Source organism: Camarhynchus parvulus, chromosome 1 (genome assembly GCF_901933205.1).
Source record: "Camarhynchus parvulus chromosome 1, STF_HiC, whole genome shotgun sequence".
NCBI classification, from domain to species: domain Eukaryota; kingdom Metazoa; phylum Chordata; class Aves; order Passeriformes; family Thraupidae; genus Camarhynchus; species Camarhynchus parvulus.
Window position 1 is genome coordinate 40,588,625 of NC_044571.1, and position 19,304 is coordinate 40,607,928.

Sequence of the window (19,304 nt, forward strand, 5' to 3'; positions counted from 1 at the left end):
ATAGATTACAGATATACCATGTGCCATGTGCTATTAAATTTTCTCAAGGCAGAACCACAGAGACCCAGCCCAATGACATTGTTCTCAACTTCAGTAATCACAGCAGAAGCTGTCTTATTCCACAGCAGACTGAGCTTTGCATGCTATGCTCAAAGAAATGGAGAAGCTGAAGTTGACCAAAGGCCTGGTAGGGGCTGGCTTCTTTAATCTGTAGTGGTGCCATATTGCCAGATGATCCTAATAGAAAACCATTGCCCTGTTCTTCAAAGGAAGACAGAATGCCCCTGACTTGGAAGCAAATTATTTCCCATTTATAGATTCATTGAATTCTTTGCAACTTCATTCACTGTGTGAAAAAGCTGTAGAAGACAAGTATGTGAGAAGAAAGATTCTCCATATAATTGCAGAAAATGAGTGCTTCCCACCAATATTCCAGCTCCTTTCTAGTGTGTCAGAGTAACCCTCTACCCACAAAGTACAATTGGGCTATTGTGCAGCAGAAAGAAGTCTTTCCATACTGTGTCAGCCAACCAGCTGAAGCCCAGACATACAAGATTTTAATACATTCATTGTCTTAATGAAGAGCTGTAAATGAAATGAACATGCTCAGGGCAATACAGTGCTCATGTCCTCCAGAAGGGACATCTCCATACTACCTACACATGACTCTTCTCTGACCCTGACTCTTCTTGAGTCTATGATCAAGTCACAATTTGTGTTGCATGCACATGGCTAAACTTTCTTCTACGCCCCTTAAAGCTGGCCACATTTGGTCTGCACAGTTATTCCCTGCTCTTAGAACATGGTGGTGGTGTGAGTCTGCATGCTCAGTATTGTCTGAAGGTGTGTCATGCAACCATACCATGTGGTAGATGGTCATTAAAGAGTGCAGACAAAAGCAGACTGCCAGTGCTGAGCCTGTACTCTTGCCCTGTGCAGTTTAGTTCTGTACACGTAACATCACAGAGTTTTCTGATCCGGAGTTTTCTATTCTATACATACAGCTAATGTTGCCAGATTCCATGTGTAATTCATTGTATTTGGCCTTTTTAATTTGACTTTTTTGTTGGATTGTTGCTCTCAATGAGATGATTCAGACTCACTGGCAAAAGCAGTACATGCTCTGCAGTATTTACTACCATCTGCAAACTTTGCCATAATATTTTATCTTGTCTAGATCATTGATAAATTATTAAGCACAAAAATAAGTTTCTGGGGGGAAAAATCATTGCAATAGCTTCTTTTGTTTATGTCTTTTCATTAACAATAACAAGTGGAGATCAAACAGCAAGTCAGTTTTTAATCCGTGTAATGTTAATTTCATATAATGGAACTTCTTTTAAATCAAAGTGTTATTGCTGTATTGGCTGGGAAGCTTTGAAGGGATCAATGGCTGTCATGTGAACACAGTTTTCTGTAGCACTTGGAATCACACAGTTTTCAAAACAAAGGAGGAAACACAGACACAAACTCCCCAGCAGAAGAACTATAGTAACTACTTTCTTGGGTGCTGTGTTGACAGATCTTAATTGTATTTTGACCTCTAATTTTTGCTAATAAGATCCAAAATTAGCAATCTCTTTGCTGTGGTTATGAATAACACTGTTAGTTATTCAAGAAGTCCTTTCAAACTTTTCAAAACTGATGCAACTTTGACAATTTTCTTCTGGAATCACCCATGACCTAGGAAAATGCCTTATTAGCAGCTGAAGACAGGTTCTTGAAGTGTGATTTCAGCAGAACTTGGCCTGCTAGCTTTCTTGCAGGTGATTTTTTTCTCCCTCTCTCACATGGATACATAATCCCTTTCTGTTCCAAATGCCAGAAATCTGTTGTACTGTTTACCTATCGTATTTCATGTGTACTTGAGGTAAGGTCCTTCCTTGCTTTTCCTCCTAATATTTATGTGAAGTGTCCTTTTACTGCATTTAATCCGGTTGCCTGCTACTACTCTAGCAAGTAACTTTTTCTTTTCTGGCGACTTTTAATCCCTGTCATTAATTACTTTGTTTCCCCACCTGAGTCTTTACAAATTGATTTTCTATTTTCTCATTTCCTCATTTAATTTTTTAACCAGGGTGGCTTTCTGCCCAGTAAAAGCTTTACATGCTAATGAAATCTTGTCGATCTACATATCCAAGTGGCTATCTTTGAACGACTGGCAGTTTCTCTTTAAGCTTTCTACTTCAAAGCCCTGTTCTCTGTCCTTTATGCTGACAATTAGTCTAAGCTTTGGATAATTAGCTCTTTTAGAGTTTCACAGATGAATATTGGTTGCTACCATTGCCTGTTTAGGCAAATGGAGTGTAATCAGATTCTAATGAGAAATACATAAACAACAGGGTAATTTTTAGAGTGACAATTAACAATACTTTGTCATGAGAAGGTCTTATAATGACTCATTCCCTTTGGGAGGAAGGATACTGCATTAAAAAGATTTAAAAAGAAAATAATCCTTCTCCTTGAATGCCATCATTTTGGGTTTTTTTTTCTTTTTTCTTTTTTTTTTTTTGCTTTGTATTTTTTTTTTTTGTTTTTCCCTTGAAAACTATCCAGCAAACATTCCCTGGTTAGAATTAACCAATTGTATTAATTCTCCATCTAGATCTTTATATGTAGATCATTAGCTTTAGCATAAAACATATTGTCATTTGCTAAGACCCAAATGTTTTGACAACTCATACATAGGAGAACATATTTCAGGTGTTCTTTACCCTATAGCTTTTTAAGGCCAGTCGAGACAACAGCAATCATCCAACCAGGTGTGCATCAAAATAGGACTTACACCCAGGCCACATTCACCTAAATTCAGGGCATCAAGAAATCAGATGTAGTCCTGCGGCCACGACATTCTATAAAAACAGCAGAAGTTAGTGCTGCAAGTTCTCTGCTGAAGAAGTTGTATTTTTAAAATAATATTCTTTTATTTTTATACAACACTTCATTGTGCACCTGTTTCACCACATGCCTTTTTAAAATATCATTTTTGTACCTAAATGTAACTAAACCATTTAACTCTTTAAAATGACAGCTCACATGTTTTTAAATATTTTTAGTCTTTGCCAGAGAAGTTTTCTTAGACCCATTAGAAAGGTTGCTAAAGTTCATACTTTACAGTTTCACCTACATCTATTTAATAATTTACAGGCTGGGAATTGCAACACTGAATTCTGTTTCAACAAAGCACTTAACTTTAAGGATTTGTTTAAGTTTATCACTGTTTCTCAGACCACTTAAGTATGTCTTGAAGTTCCAGTGGAGCCTTGGTTTGTTTAAATGGTTTGCTGAATAGAGATGAATTTAAGAACACACATTTGTTTTATGGGTTTTTTTGTAGGTTTTTTGGTTTTTTTTCTGGAATAGAGATTTATTCTTCAATTTAGTTTACATTTTTCAGCATATCTCCTATTAAATGCTTAAGAATGATAGCTGTTTAAGAACTTTGATTTTAAAATTATCCTGGAAAAATAGGCAAATATTTTTATAGTTTTTCATTTGAACTAGAGAATGAATCCAGATATCCAGTGCCTTATAAACTATAGCAATTTTTTAAAATTTGCAAATGACTCTTATAGGGATATGCTCAATGAATACGTAACAGATCCCTAGAGCTACTGGCACAACTTCACAGGAGATATGTCAGAATTTTTTACCTATACAGTACTTCTGCAAATGAATAAAGTTTAAATAATTAATTTCCTTCTCAATGCAATGCATTGACAAGCGTAGGTGCCCTCCTATCTACCTGAGCCTCAGTTACAGAGTGGAAAAACAGGTGAAAGTTTCTGGAAGCAAGAAGGTACAAAACCAACATAATCATAAAATCATTGAGGTTTCAAAGAGACCTTTAAGATCCTTAAGCCCAACTGTCAACCCAACACTTCCAAGTCCACCAATAAACCATGTACCTAAGTGTCATGTCTACAGTCTTTTAAATACCAGCAGGGATGGTGACACAACCGTCCCCATGGGCAGCCTGCTCCAATGCTTAACAACCCTTTCCATGAAGAGATTTTTAATATCCAATCTAAGCCTCCCCTGGCACACCTTGAGGCCACACATTTCATCTTGTCCTGTTGCTGATTTCCTGGGAGAGCAATCCCGACCTGGCTACTCCCTCCTTCAGGTGGTTGCAGTGTGATGAGGTCTCCTCTGAACCTCCTTTTTTCCAGCTAAAGAACCCCAGCTCCCTGAGCTGTTCCTCACAGGACTTGTGCTCTAGACCCTACACCAGTTCCATTGTCCTTCTCTGGGCATGCTCCAGCTCCTCAGTGTCTGTTTGTAGTGAGGGGCCCAGAACTGAACACAGAATTGGAGGTGTGGCCTCACCAGTGCTGAGTACAGAGAGATTATCACTGCACCTGTCCAAGCCATGAGCAGCAGGTTTTTTCCAGGAGAATGCTGTGGGAAACAGTATCAAAGGCTTTACTAGAGTACAGGCAAACAACACCCACAGCTTTTCTCTTATCCACCAGATGGATCACCTTGTCATAGCATGAGATGAGGCTGGTAAGGATGACCTAGCCCTTCATGAACCAATGTGGGTTGTGCCTCATCCCTTGGCTGCCGCACATGTGCTCCATGCAGCCTATGATACTCAGGATGGTCTGCTCCACGACCTTGCCCAATATCCAGGTCATGCTGACAGGTCTGTAGTTCCCTGTCTCCTCCTTCCAGCCTTTCTTACAGCTGGGTGCCGCACTGTTTAGCCTGCAGTCAGCTGGAACCTCTCCAGTTAGCCAGGACTGATGATACAGGATGGGAAGTGGTTCAGTGAACACTTCTGCCAATTCCCTCAGTACCCTGGGATGCATGCGACTGTGGCCATAGACTTGTGTGTCTCTAAGTGGTATAGCATGTCACTGACCATTTTCCCTTGGATTATGGGGGCTTCATTCTGCTTCTCATCTTCCAGCTCAGAGGGCTGGGGGGTGCCCAGAGAACAACTGGTCTTACTATTAAAGACTGAGGCAAAAAAAGCGTTACAAACCTCAGGCATTTCCTCATCGTTAGTCACTATGTTTCCCTTCACATCCAATAAAGAATGGAGATTCTCCTTAGCCCTCCTTTTGTTGCTAATGCATTTATAGAAACGTTTTTTATTATCTTTTGTGGCAGTAACCAGATTAAGTTCTAGTTGTGCTCTAGTTCTTCTAATTTTCTGCCCTGAGTAACCTCATGACCTGACTTAATGAAGTAAGTAATGTAAATTCTGACATGAAAAATGACTGTTGAAAACAAGAGGCAGCTAACCCATTTAAATGTTTTAATCCATTAAAGTAAAATAAAATAAAATAAAATAAAGCAGAAGTTTCCCAACTGCAAAGAAGCAGACTCACAGCCAGGTGATTCTGAGTGCTCCAGTTCCAATTATCATCTGAATTGGGTATTAAAAATCTATCTGCAATCAGAGAGAAAAGGCTTGTGGCGACCAGTTAGGAACTGCAGATGAGACAATCACATTGGGTGACCCTGGCAGAACATGGAACTGGAACTAAGCAACTATTTGAGCAGCACCAGAAGAGTTTTTATTTCCAAATCAATAGAGCAATACAAAGTGAAGCAGCAGATGGGAAAGTGATACATGCTTTCACATCTACAAAATTCACCACTAAAGTACAATTCATATAAATGCTTTCATGTGGATGAATTCAACACTGCACTGTGAAGAAGCAGCACATCGTAGGTTAACTTATAGAGTATCTGTCAGTAAACAGGGAAATCTTGTACTTGATTTCAAATCTTGTACAGATGTTACAAATGGAATAAAAATCTGATTTAGCAGCATCCTATTTCTTATTGTGATCTGGCTAGTCTGGACCAAATTTACAGCATGTAGGGTACAAACAGTACTTTAAGTATGTTGAATGTCTTCCTTGACACTTAATTGTCCTTCTCTACTTTGTTTTACAAATCTAAAGAGCATTTTATCTTTGACTCTTCTCTCATACGTTTTGTTGAGTGTCCTTTTTTTAACCAACGTAATGCAAAGGAACTTAGCAGTGGAAGTCCTCTGCTTACCTACATTATAATCCTATCTACGTTATAAACCAAAGAAAAGAAAAAAAAACAACCCCCCCCAACAAAAACCCAAAAAATGCAGCTGTGAAACTTGTTTCTCCTGGAAGCATTATGGAAACATGGTACTTCACCATGGCAAGTTCAGTTGTGGTTTGTGATGGTGGGCTATATTATCTTAGATACTATATAAAGATACAATATAAATTCATTTTACTTAATCTTATGGATAAATCACCCATCTTTAAAGGAATGTTTATTTTATAGAGCAACGTATCTTAAGGGGGCTAGGTAGGGTTGAAATTATGTAAGAATATTTCTGTAAATTCTCATTGGATTTAAAACTGGATTGCAAGTCCAGCTGCAGCTAAAAATTGCAACCATGTGAATTCCGAGGTAAAAACAAAGGTCATCAGAATTTAGCCCTTCTTATTGTGTGGTTTTACCTACCATTAGAAATGTCCCATTTCTGTGGCATTTGAGATCTCTGCAAAGCAAATTCAATCCACTGGAGTGATAATACAAAGTAAGAATGGCATCACAGGAAATATGAGTCAGGAAAAATGGATACGAAATCACTGGACAATAAAAGAAAGCACTGTGTGTAAATTGAGGGGGTTGTTACAGAACTATTTCTGTTACTGATCTTTCTAATAAATTTGGAAAATTGAAGATTAAATGGAATTACTAACTTGGGGGAAATCTGAGTTTTGGGCTTCATTTTCTCATTGCTAAAAACAACATTGATACTTTTTTACTCCCAAGGAAAACTATCACTGTCTTTTTAAATACTTAATGCCACCTTTTTGCTGCACGATCAATACTTCACGGCCCTTTACCTTCTCAAAGTGCAAAGCAAGTGCTATGAATTAAATATAATGTTAGAGTAAAGTTTAGTAGGCTAAAGATTATATTCATTTAAGACAATGCTATCAAGTCAGAAATTAAAGTGAATCCTCTTGTTTGTGTTATTGATTAGAAGTATGTGTGTTCTCTTCTAAGGCTTCTATGCCCACCTACATGGGTCTTGTCTCTTTTAATAGGGACTAGCACCAATCCTATACCATCTGATTTCTTCTACACATTCCCTGTCTGAACCATCATAGAGCTTGTACTCACTTCCTACCAATACTGCAGTACAAACAAAGATTTGTGCCTTAATAATCTGCACATAAGTTTCTTCTTTGTATTGAATATATATGAAAAGATTGTCTGTCACACCATCCTTTTTCTTCCCTGTCTTTTGGTATGGATGCATATGTCTATACTAAAGGATTTTCCTACTTGGTCCCGTTGAGCCTGCAATAAATACAGCAAATACTAGTGGTAAATATTACTGGCTTTCTATCTTAGGTATAGGTTTCCTGAGATGGTGCCTCACATGTCAGGAAGAAAAGGCAGCAGTGGCACATTTCCCCTGAGGACAAGACATAGAAGCTGTCTGGATCATGTCCAAACAGCCTTGGCACACACACCACAGGTATATATTCTTGGTGCATCAGGCTGCCTGGGCTCAAGAGAGGTCTAAGCAAAAGGAAGACTTTATTTCTAGGCCTGCAAAAAGCTAACAAGCAATATACTAAGCCAGAGTCAGAAAGCACAGACACAGTGAGGGATTTGAGAAAACATGTATTCTCCAGGGGAAAGATGAATGTGAGTGACAGAGGCTCTGGAAAGAAAACAATTTTATCCAGATCAGACATGCTGGGCTGTCTTAAGGATAAATACTGGTTTTGTCCCTTTCCTGTATCTGAAGAGGGCCACCCCTGTAGTTAGATGAAACAAAAATGACGTATAGGTTGTTTGCTAAAAAAAAAATAAATTCTAAGCATCATTTTACTCAATTTGCTAATAACTTTCAGCTTGCTTTCAGAAGGCATTTTTCTCATTCCTATCATGATTGCCATGACAATGAGAAGTTGACCCAGAAGATACAGAACCATCAGATAGCGGTCAAAGGGAGTCAAAAGTATCTACCTTCTGCATCAAAAAAAGCTTATCTTCGTGGTTCTTCAGGAATTTCTTGGCCTGCTATATTTTTCATTCCAGCACTCAAGATCAGAATTTTATATCTCTTTTTTCCCATAGGAGTCTGCACGAGATCATCAGTGCTATTTCGTCCATGTATTTAAATCCCCACCTAAAATATTTACTCTGGTAATATTTTTAACAATGTTGAAAGCAGAACTCATTTAGTTGTGCATTCCCACTCTTGCAGATAATGCAGAAGACCTTTACACACAGTTTGCAGCTGTGTATTAGCACTGTAATGCTTCCAGAAGATCCTTCAACATTTGGTACATACACACATAGAGAGCGAGCCTGATTCATATTCTCAGTCCTTTAGGATGATGGTGTTTTGGACAAGCAGAGAAGTGGATATTTACAATCATTTCAGGTTCCCAAAGAGACATGTAAATGAAGCCTGTTGTACAAGTTCTCATTTCTCATCAGATAGATCCAGAAAAAAAGCATCAGAGAAAGGGAGAGATCTGGACACAACATTTTATTATGCTGGAATTCCTTACAAGACGAATGGTGATACCACAGTCTTCTTCAAATTATCTTCTGAAGCATGTGAAATGGCAATGAGCAGTGACTGATATTGCACTTGCATTATTTACAACCCTTTAAAAGGCAGATTTAAATTATTCTTTTAGTTACTATGGTAATCTAGGAGACCTTTGCAGCCTCCAGCTTTCTGAGTAAGGAATGAACTGTTGCTTCAAAACACTTTCAATATTGCTACAGAAGATTATTTATGGTGGGGTTTTTTTAATCTTTCCCTTTTATATTTGTTTGGTTGGTAACACATTAGATTTCTGTCACCTGGAGTGGTGACTTTAACATAATAATTCTGCCACCAGACCTGTAGACAACATGGGTTAAAGGCTTTTATCTTCTTGTGTTAGGATGCAAACCTAGAATTGCCTCATGTCAGATCATAAAAGTACTCCTGATTTACAAAATATGAGGCAAAAATTTGAAATTTATTATACTGTGGTGTTACATAGACTTTTCCCTCCCCTTTTTCCTATTGTTTTAAAGTCTTCATTGGAGGATTTGCATGGAAGATAAGATCTAAGTTACTCTTAAAGATTTCTATGTTGGAACTTATGAAAAATGTTTACAACTACTACCCTTGACCTTGACCGGAGAGTACTAAAAATTGGTAAACTGCTTTAAAATATTACTCTATTTTTCAATTTTCATACAACCTGTGTGCATATAAATAATTTATTTGTTTTAAGAAAGGAATGGCATATCTGTGAAAGGTGAGAGACTGGGAGAGCTGTGAGACCTTGACTCAGAGAGAATGTGCAATGACGAGTATTTCGGTACTGCAGGTTTGTGTGTGTCCACACCATTCTGCCCACACCTCAAAGCATCAACAGGACCAGAAGTCATTTCCCGTCTCTATGCTGCTCTACTTGCTTACTGTCCACATACCCAGTGGAAGTGGGTTGGAGTTTTGTGATACATGCATCAGTCTTCAGGGAAATCAGGCTGACATCACCTGTATCTGGGAATGGTCATCCCAGTGGCAACAGCTTTCAGACATTACTGACTTGGATTTTATTTTAATAACAGATAAAAGGATTAGCTTGAAACTTGTTTTCTAGTGTATTCTTTCTTGTTTCAATGTCAGTGGATATAATTTGCATTCCTTTCATACTAGGCATAACTCTCAGTGTTGATTAGAAATTATGGTTTTAATTAAAACATATACTTTTAAATCTTCTGCTGTTGCATTTTTCCCAAGTTTGTAAAGGTAGAGGCTGCTAAGCATTCAAGAAGCTTGAGCAGGATTTGCATTCAAATCACTTGCTTTGTCCAAACTCCTCTATATATCACTTGGAAAAATTCACAAAGATATAACATAACTTTCAAGTTTGTGTGAACAATCATGTTGCAGTGGTAGCCACAATTTCAGGACTTCTGATAGCTTGAGTTGCTTCCCTGGAATTTAAATCCATTACTTATGCAATATCACAATGTAAGTAAAATTCATACTGACACAACTCACGTTACTTCCCAGAGAAAGGCATTGAAATAAAAATTTGGATTTTTCCACCTCATTATGGCCCATTCTTCAATTTCAAACTGCTCTAACATGCTCTTTCAAGAGAAAGCATTCCATTCATATGGAATGACACCAGATTTTGAGTTGGACATAAATTGTACACATCTTGTTGATCTGAAGGAAATGTTGAACAAGTGAGCAAATATAATTAGAAAATCAATTAGACTGTGTCTATGCTGAGATTTTGGCTTGAACCCTTAAAGCAGTTTTGAATCAAATTCCCTAGTTGGTCACACTTGCTGCACATTGTAGCGTAAAAGGAATGGGGCTTGTATATACAAACTGTATTTCCTTCAGAGGAGCTAAATCTCAAGCCCCACACCAGGTGCTCCCCAAATGTGCTCCATCCCCTCTTGCAGGTCCAGACCACAGAGCCCAAACCTAACATCAGACAGTTTCTAACCACATGTGTGCCAGAGACTTCTGGTCCAGAGCACCCCATTAGACCTACTTGGAGTCAAAGCCTCAGACCGGTTTTATTGAAGATGTAGGAGGCTCAGCACCAACAGTAGGTCCATTGATCTGCTCCTGATGCATCATGGTGCTGGCTGGCATGCACATGGTCTCTGTTCTCTCTGCATGTGCAGGCCTGCTGCAGCCAGAGGAGGGGCTGTCCCTGCGTGCCTTTGCAAAGCCTTGTGCAAGCCTTGTGCTGGGACTGTTGCTGTGGTTGACTGAACCACAGCTATTAAACCTTGCCCTGGGATGTGCTGATCATTGGTCTAGCACTGCTACAGGGCTGCTGTGTGCTCAGCCTGCAGGCCAGCTCATGCCTGCCCACCAAAGCCTGCATGCCCATCCTCAGGGCACTGCTCCACACGTGCTGGATGTGATTCTGCACGGAGCTTCCTTAAGAGCAGGAAGATCACCCAAGGATGCCGCTCCCAGGCTCGGGGCCTGTTCCTTTTCCCCTCGGAGGAATGTTCTAATGATGGCATGTGAAATTATACAACGCTATCAGATTTCAGCCAAATCGGACCATAGGTCACGTACAACACAGAGATGTCTGGAAAACAGATGCTCCTTGTAGCTTTGGTTATCTAAATGTATGTGGTTGATTGCCTTTTTCATGTTAATGAACAGAAATCATGGGAAACCTTCACATATGAGGTCAAAATAGAGGTCCGAAGATGTTTTGCAAACACGCTTAAAACTGCAACAGCTCTGAAACTACAGTGAATACTTGACACAAAGATTTCTCTCCGTCAATATGCATAATGTTCTCCTTATTGTTGTTGATGAGATATTCAGAATAAAATTCTGAGGCTTATTTTTAAGCCTATTTGTGGATTACTTCCAGCAAGTCGGTTTTACAAAACAATCCTAACAAAAAGCACACGGTGTAGCTCTTTATAGCAGTATATTTCCTATTCCTCTTTTTTTATAGCTACTTTATAGTCCGCCCATCTTATCACATGAAAGGAAAAACACTTTCATTACTGAGAACTGACTTTCATATGAAATAGCATAACTCAATACTTTTCTGCTAGGTAGAAAAATTAATCCTCTCTTATTAAAAAGAAAAACTGTTTTCATTTTACTCTTTTCTCTTTATCAGACAAAGAAAAGATGAACAGAATTCAAGCATATGTTCAGTATTTCAGCTAAAACTCTACAAGTGTATTTGAAAAAAATCAATCTTCAAACAGGCCAGAAGATAGTTTCTTTCTTGTGACACAAGTTTGAAGGACACTTGCCAGACACACACCCAGAAAGTCTTTTAGCAACTGGAAATTACAGTTCAAGCATACATTTAAGTTCTGAGTACTAATGCCCAACATTAAATGCTCAGCCATCTCTACAGCCACAATGCAAAAGAGCTTTGCTTTCTCTTTTTCTTTCTTGCAGTTACTTCAGCTGCTTGCCTGCACTCATCTTTTCCTCTCTTATCAGACATAGAGACATTGTAAGACTAATATCCATAACAGCTTGTTCAAAAAATAGCTTTTTTCCTGCAGGGTACAGAGGACTGGATGGCCAAGCAGTAAAATTTGCTACTGTGAGATCTATTCCTACAAACTAAATGAGGGAGAAGGGAAGAAATTATTAATCTTCTTTAAAAAGATAAATTCTGAACAAAACCTTGAAATACTTCCTAGCATTTCACAGAGTTCCATTTTCATAAAATTTATCTTAAACTGCTTAAAACTTCAAGAAAATAAAAGGAAAAAAATCTTAAGTTAGTAACTCCTGACTTTCCCAGCTCAAGACAAGTAATCTTCAGTGTGCTAGAGATTTTGCTGGTTTTCAAAATCACTTCAATCAGCCAAAATAGTCCCGTTGGAGTCAAGAAAAAGTTAACACCACCTAGTCCTAATGTGACCTCAGCTGGAGTCCAGTGGGCAGCTCTGCCCGTCCATGCTTAAGAGAGAAGGGCTGAAATTCCAGCAGTTGGAAATGATATTCAGATAATCCAAGGAAAGGGGAGCTTGTTTTACAAGAGTAAACTAAAAGGCCTTGGATTGCTTAGTCTAGCAAAAGGGTGACTGTCGGGGAATGTGATTCATATCATGTGCTTGGACTTGTTCCAAGCTGTGTGGATTCTGAGCAGCAGGCCAGAACACACGTGCTCCTTGGTTAACGGGAAGGCTGAACAGATCAAAGTCATGTTGGAGTCTCTCCAGCAGTGGCCTGCTGATGTGCTTGCCTACCTGGCAAAGCTTTTAGTTCCTTAAAACTCACAAAAACATCACCTTTCAATCCCTTTCACAGATTCAGCTGAACTGGAGCCATGGCTTCAAAAGATACTGAGTTTAGAGAGGACTCAAACAGACTGACTGACAGGCACAGACAGAATCAATAGTTTCTTAGGAAAGCAGCTCTGGACGCCTCATTAAATATGGATAGTGACAGTAAACATATCTAAAACAAGGAAACAATGGGGAGACAGAGAGGTGAGTGAAAACAAGAGATATTTGCATACATTGAATAAGCCAGGAGAGAAAACAGCTCATTTATGTCTTTGATCAGCAGGAGCAGTGTGTTACCTTTTGAGCTTCTCCATTAAACAGATGTAGACTGCAAGTAGGAACCTCTACATAAAAGATACAATAAACAGCATACTGCATTATTATTTCAGATTACAGCAATCACAGTTTAAGGAATTGCACTGCTGGAAAAAAATCAGCAGTGTGGTTAGTGAATCTGCAACATAGTTTGCCTACAATAATAATGCTGCATTTTAGTATTTAAACACTTATTTTATGAAGGCTGGTTCACCAAGGTACCTAAAAAGTGAAAGAGATGAGTGTCTCTGAAGACCTCTACCCCTTAACTTCTTAAAGGACCTTATTTTGGGAATGGTTATTCAACAGGCACCAAAATTGAGCTAAAAGTCAGTCATCCAAGATACATGAATTGCACATGATACTTAGAGTGAAGTATCTTCTCAAGTCCTCTATTTTTTTAATCAATACCTTATGAGCTGTAAGAAAGCTCATTTAGTGAGAAACTGTAAAAGTAAGCACTGTAAGAAAGCACTTCCTTATTTTTTACACATTTTACAATATACTGGTCCCTAGCATTGTAAAGTGTAGATCCCTCCCACATACATTCAACATTTTAACATCCCACTGAAACTTTTATATCTAGTTAAGGAGATGACTTGAAAGGCTGAATGATCAAATAGATTTAAATAGCTGCTGTCATTCATGAGTTTACATAAGACAGTGTTGAGGTTTTCTCCTTTACATGTCATGAGGGAATTAAACTATTTTTGCAGTCAGATTTATTTACAGGAAGGAAGAAAAAAGTTTAACACTCTCTAGAGTTCCAGACTTGAAGGGCTCAAGAATTAAAATATATTCGAAATACTGAAACACTATTGCGTTGTGCTTATGGATTTTAATCAGCAAGAGGCATTGGTGACACTTTCTGTGAGTGTCCAGCTTTTACTTTGCGCTAGGTATTGATTGCAACAGATGTCAGTGTCATACAGGAAGATTTTCTCAGGGGGATGAAGGCAATGAGAAACAGTAAAAGAAGACCTATTGAGAGGCGGAGGGTGTCCTGTACCACCTGCAAGAGGAGAATTACCAGGTGGCTTTTGCATAATTTCTGTGGAGCATGGCTTTTGAGACATATACACACAGCAGAGAACTGGAAAAAAAAAGAGTGGAGGTGTTCCCATGTCATTCATGGTCAACTACAAGGAGGATTGTTTAGTCACATCACTGAGCAGGGTGATATATGCAGCATTCCAGGTGGCTCAGAGACACCTTCCTACAAATTGCTGAAGATGGCAGCTTCTCTGCCTTCCTATTGCCAAAGGGAGTGCATGCCAAACAAACTGAAATCCAGATGCTGGAACTCTCTATGGTTCTTGTCTTCTGGATTTCTACCAGTGAACACAAGCATAATGGTGAACATACCATGATCCTCTAGAATAAACATGTCCCTGTTTTTACAAAGGTGGGGACTTCTTTTCAACAAAAGCCTAACTTCTTAACAAGAAACAAACAAAACAAAAAAGTAAAGAAGAAATTAAAAAATTAAGACCCCAACAGTATATTCTAGGCTTTTTTGCAGTCTAGTTCTCCACAGAAAGCCTGTCTAATCTAGCAATTTCCTCACAGTGACTCCAGGCCAGTAACTGAAAATTATCAGAAGACCAGCATGCTGCCATAAAGCCCAACTGAACTGGACCACTGCTCAAGATCAGGTCTACCTAGCACCGTAATTACTGCAAAGTTTTTTGGGTGAACACTATGTATTTCAAAGAGAATGATCTATTTAATACTTACAGTATTCTAGCACTTATGTGAGACATTAGAGACTGCACAGCTAAGCACAGTCTGGGCAGATGGACTGAATGATTCAATATAATGAAATCCTTTCATTTCCAACATCTGTAACAATGTCTCCATTTGGCATTTGTGACAATAATCTTTGCTTGCTGTATTTTGGATTAGTTCTCCAACTGATACACTTTCCAAGTATTAGCAGACAGAATAATAATAGCTCATCGTTGTAGAAGGCAGCAGGCGTAAACAGTAGGAGACACTAATTATCACCTCTTTGGATTGCAGCAGCAGAGACCACCATTAAAAGAAAAAATCCTAAATAAAGGATAACCCTTCACTATCAAAGCTTCTTTTCCTACCAAAAGTGACTTAAAAAAAAAGTTGAGATTATGTCAAATTTGATTTTTTTTGTTTGTTTTTAGTGCAGTATAGAGGCAGTCTGGAAAAATATTTTTTGATCCTCCAATTGGCAGATTACATTTGAAATTATAATTTGTTGTGTGCGGAGAACAAAAGGAATGGTGGTCTGAGATGTGCCAGTAGAAAGCAAGCACAGTAAGAAGGAAGGGACTTAGATGAACTCTCTGCCTTGACAAGACCAGAGTAAACTAAGACAAAAGGACAGATGTCACAAAACCTAAAATTCTCCTTACACCTCTGTCAAAACCTAATTTTTTGATGTAGCCATATTATGTTTTGCTTGGTGTGACAGTAGACTAATAGCAACTCTTTGTTGCTTCAATTGCAGTTTTTTCTTTTCATTAGTACATTAATAAATCTGTATTTTATGCTACAAGTATTTGGGGCATTTTTGCAGGGAAGACTTTCAAAAGTGTTGTAACTTGTGGTATCAAACCTATTCATAGCAATTGAAGAAGTGTAACATTCATCATAAGCATAAGGTTCTCTATCTGTGTCGTGCCTCCCAACCTTATTACTCTTAGACAATTTTTGTCAAGGTTTTAGAAAAGGTAATAAAAAGATCATGTTAGCTCTGAAGTCCCCCTTAGAAAGACATGGTTTAGGGAATCTTCTCTCAAAAGGAGATGTGATTTAAGCTGAGGCTATAAGAATATACTAGAAACATTTTTAAATTGTTGGGATAGAATTGAACTTGAATCATGTAATGCTGCTTTACTCTGGAGATCTTTCAGTGCCAAATCTGCATCTTGAAGTAATCCAGCAATAATTCTGTTTTATCAGTTTCATCTATTTTAGATTTTCTATTTTTAATCCTGAAATTGACCAGAGGTATTGGATATAAAGGCTGCATAGCCGCTCTTTGGGAAACAGTATGCATTAAAACCAAAATCTTTTATCCCAAAGATTTGACACTGATCCAACTGACCTGTCACAGCATAAACACATTGCTGCTATACCACATCAGCTTCTGCAAAACTGACCTGTGTGATTTATTGGCTTGTGTGTTTGTAATCTCATCCTCTGGGTTTTCAAGGCTAATGATTCTTCATCTGCCTCTTGTTGGAAGTTCCTAATAGCCTCGGCTATGTATCTGATGTTTGATATATACCAAACCAGTCCAATCTGACTTTTAATGAAGCACCTCAGCTCTGCTTTTCAACAGTATCTCATACCAAAAATTGGGTGAGAGCTCTTGAAATTTCCGTTCTGATGAGATTCCAGGAAGGAGAATTCTTGGACACAGGGAGGCACACACACAGCAAAGCCACCTGTGGCAGGTGAGGTGTTCAGTCTGGGTATCCTCAGGCTGTTTGTTGATTACAGATACTTCTGCATCAAGCTTGTTCTAACACAATTTGCCATTCTTGAAGAAGGCTGTAAGTCACAGATTGCTTGGTTGGCAGTTTAAGGAAGCACTTCCAGTGAAAGAAGGGGTGTCCCATCTCCTGCACTCTCCGTGGCTCCTTCCCACTGGGGACACAGCTGCTCCCACAGCTCCGTGCTCGGTGGGATGGGACATGGGGACGGGACATGGGGATGGGACGTGGGGAGGGACATGGGGACAGGACACGAGCTCTGTCCCCATTCCAGCCTTCAGCCAGACCTGTTACCCAGCCTGGCTCATGGCGTAACCGCGCAAACACGCACGGCTCCATAAAGCAGCCAGCGAGCAGCTGGGGACCAGTGAAAGCTTATTTGGGCTTAAAGAGTTCCTCAAATTACAGACTTGGCTGTGAGCCACACTCTGTGATGGCTATAAAGGCTGGTCAAATCCTGAAAAGACCCCCAGGAACATCAGAGGGACTTACCCTAGTGAGGCAAACAAATAACATAATGTCAGATTAAGCCCAATGTCACTGGATAACACATGTGTAAAGGGAAACTTGGAGTTATTTGGAATCCTTATTCAGGAATTACACCTGTTTACCACTAGGGACAGCTCAAGTGAAAGCCTTTCTTCAGTATGCAACTATATTCAGAATCAAAACCTGTCCTTATATTGCCTGTGCATTGAGAAAAAACACACACAAAAAATTACTATGTACCCATTATATTAAAAGAAAACAGGTCGCAGCAGTACTTTCACCATCTGCCAACAGAACACAGTACAAAACAGAGGTTGTGGGTATTGAGAGGAAGGCAACAGGACTGATTAGGAGTGCAGAAAACCCATATATGGATAGATTGAAATGATTGGGAGAGATTGTTTCACAAGGCAGACATCTAAAAGAGAAGATGATAATAGTAGTTAAAGAAAGGAATGGTACAGTCAAGATAGATAAAAACCTTTGTTGAGACAGCTCTCTTCCCTGGCCCCACACAAGACTATGGAGACATTCAGTGAAATTGTAAGGTAGCAAATTAAAAGCTGATAAAAACTAACACCTTTTAGCACAATATGTAATTAGAAGATGTGGTGCTGATGGAGGCTGTGGGGTGCATGAGGTAATTTGAGGTTTCTTACCCTTCAGTGAAAGAATAAGCTACTTAGGGTGCAGAGAAAGGTAAAAACCCATGAAGTTACACAGTTACTACAGAGCAATGACTGCCACCAGCTGCCATCAGACAGGAGCTTGCTGTCTGTCCCAACTTGTAACCATCTACCTCTTGTCTACTTGAGGGGCTTGCATCTTGACAAAGAACAAGGTTTGCATCTTCTGAATTCTGTGAGTGATGTCTACTCAAAGTCAAGTACACTCACATTATGGGATTCAATGCATGCAGGCACAGAATAGTGTAGAAGGAGATTTCCTAAGAATTGCCTACAAAGGGACTTTTGCTGCCCACAGAGGAGATGCATCATCACAGAACATGTCTGCTCTGCTTCAGGACAGATAAAATGTTATGTCTAAAGATTTAGGCCAAGTTAATGTACCCAGCTCTGGGTATGGAGCTGAAGTGACAGGTCCCGTTTTCCTACTGTTGGGCAAGCAGTGAAGACCATGAAGTCATCAAACAAATCACCTTGGAAAACAAAATCTAAGTCTGTATTTGTCATAATTAAATTTGAAAAATCAGTGCATAAAACACTTTGTGGCATGGACACACACACACACACATTTCAGAGCAGACTGCTGACAAGTGACATTATCCTGCAGACAAATGACTCACCATGCGCAGCAATGCTGGATGCAGCTGCACTTTACCCATGGGTTTGGGATAGAGACCTCACACAGTGTGTCCATCCATGAGCTGGGCTTTTCAGATCTCATGGGACACTCCCCTGGGAATGGTCAGTGGGATGGCAGGATGGGGAGATCTGTGCACTGCTTGTCCACCACTCCTGCCCTGTGGCACCTTTCCTCTTTGAGGGAAAGGAAAACAGCAATCTCTATAATTTTAGTCTGGAATCTACTACTCTATTTTGGGGGGTGGAAGTGAGACCCAGAGAAGCAGTAGGAGGAACAATAAATTTATATTGATTTCTCCCACTTTAAAGTTCTGTCCCATCAGCACGGCCCACTTGTTCTCTAAAACCCTTTTCCTCTTTGATGAGCTGGGTCTAGCAGGCCAGACATTCTGCTCCTCCTCAGTCCCCTCCACTCATATGTCCTGCAGCCACAGAGGTTACTCCTCCCCCTGCCTCATACAAAAATGAATGATCACAGAAATAATTAGGTTGGAAAAGGTCTCTGAGACCTCATCAAGTCCAACCTATGACTCGAGTTCTCTATTTGTAGTGCGTCAGGGATTCAGGAGGAGGGAAATAGTGCTGTGGTTTTATCAAATGGCTACAACTGGTGGCAAAACCCCAAACCCACTAACCAAAACAAACTAACTTGCCAACCAGACCATGGCAATGAGTGACAGACATGTCCAGTCGTTCCTTAAATACCTCTGGGGACAGTGACTCTATAACCTCCACAGGCAGCCTGTTCTGATGTCTAGTCAGCCATTCTGTGAAGAAATTCCTCTTAATGTCCAATAGGAACCTTGCCTGGGACAGCTTGAGGACATTTCCTCTTGTCCTGTCACTAATTGTCTGGGGCAAGAGGCCAACCTGGCTACCCCTCCTTTCAGACAGTAGTAGGGAGCAA